The 1,752-nt window shown below is 41.2% G+C and overlaps 1 pseudogene; it reads right to left on the bottom strand.

Annotated features, from left to right (window-relative positions):
* Window positions 1-607: 607 nt before the first annotated feature.
* LOC136222882 (ATP synthase subunit alpha, chloroplastic-like) lies at window positions 608-1,208 on the bottom strand (annotated as a pseudogene).
* Window positions 1,209-1,752: the final 544 nt, after the last annotated feature.

Raw genomic sequence — 1,752 nt, 5'->3', positions numbered from 1 at the left:
AGAGGTTCGAAGAAGCTCGACTGCAAGGTACGTAGTTACTCGACCAGAGGGGGTTTAGGGAACTTACTTTCCCAGAGGTTCGAAGATGCTCGACCAAAGGGAGAGGGAGATTTGCTGGCTCGACCGCAGGAACAAAATAGAGGAGTGCTTGTCCGCCGGAACGAAAAGTAGCTTTACGGGACTACGAAGTTGCTTTACCAGACCAACTCGGGGAGGGACATACATAGGTAGCTTACCGAGGTAACAGAAAAGCAAAGAAAAGGGCTGGTGGGTTAAGTTTTCGGTGAGTGTTCCAGTTTCTGCTTGATAGCTATATCTTTCCTTTCTTAACTGGTTTTTTCACATATAGCTCATCAGCTTGTGACTTCGCACTCTCAGTTTCGAGATTGGGAATCGACAGAACAACGCTTTCTTAATTAGAAAGGCAATGCAGTATTAAAAATTACAAATTTTAAAGTTAAAGATTACAAGTGATTAATTTCTTTATACTTCTTCCTGAACTAGAAAACGTTGCTGAATAGCTTTTTTCAAAAGGATTTATGCTTCTTCGGTGAATGTTTTGAATGTTTTGGTAGATATTCTTTCTTCGAACTGAGGTTTATTTTTTTTAGGTACGTAACTCAACGAGAAATTACCTTACTTGTCCTCTTTCTAATGAGTCAAGATAACCATTCGTTCCGGTATAAATAGTAATTATCTCTTCCTAGCGCAGATTGGGATTGTTTGAGCAACTCACGTAATCACTGACCTCTTGCCAATTGATTCTGATTAGCTTTATCTAGATCAGAAGCGAATTGCGCAAAGACTTCTAATTCGACGAATTGGGCCAATTCCAATTTTAGCTTACCTGCTACTTGTTTCATAGCTTTAATTTGAGCTGTAGATCCTACTCTGGAAACGGAAAATCCCCACATTAATAGCAGGGCGGATTCCTGCATTGAATAGATCAGCGGATAAGAATATTTGTCCGTCTGTAATGGAAATTACATTAGTAGGAATATAAGCTGAAACGTCTCCTGATTGGGTCTCGACTATTGGTAAAGCAGTCATGCTTCCTTCACCTAAATGAGAACTTGATTTAGCAGCTCTTTCCAAAAGGCGTGAATGCAAATAAAAGACATCTCCTGGATAAGCTTCACGACCTGGTGGTCTTCGTAATAGAAGAGACATTTGGCGATAAGCCTGCGCTTGTTTGGAGAGATCATAATAAATGATTAGAGTGTGTCATTCACGGTACATAAAATATTCAGCCAGAGCTGCTCCTGTATAAGGAGCCAGGTATTGTAATGTAGCCGGAGAATCCGCTATTAGTAGGGACTTTAAGACCGGTACAAGTGATAAGAGGTCTTTGGGCAAGTTCTCAAAGGTCTTAGCAGAGTGTGGGTAAAAGTACTGCTCACCATAGAGAGAAAATTCTATCTGAACCCGAACATCCTTAAGTAAGGTCTTAAGTTTCTTGTCTTTCCTCGCAAGTAACCAAGTCTTCCATCGAGTTCTCTTTTCTTTCACATATAGGTCTCCTCGCTGCATTGCATGGCCTAGAAAGTCCAACGAGGGCTTGTTAGTATTATCTTACTGCAGGAGAGTGAACCGCCTCTAATGAAAGGGCAGAGGCAGACCTATCGGGTTAACCAAAAAGAGTTCCTCTTTTGATTTTGTCTCGTACCTAAGTTCGTCTTCCTTCGGTTCGGGAAAGGATATTATCTAGCATCTTACATCCGATTCTCTCTCAGCAGATTCTACGGTTCTGGT

The sequence above is a fragment of the Euphorbia lathyris genome, chromosome 3 (assembly GCF_963576675.1).
Source record: "Euphorbia lathyris chromosome 3, ddEupLath1.1, whole genome shotgun sequence".
Taxonomy (NCBI): Eukaryota; Viridiplantae; Streptophyta; class Magnoliopsida; order Malpighiales; family Euphorbiaceae; genus Euphorbia; species Euphorbia lathyris.
The sequence above is the reverse complement of the archived record's forward strand: the minus strand, read 5'-3'. Positions and strand labels throughout refer to the sequence as shown.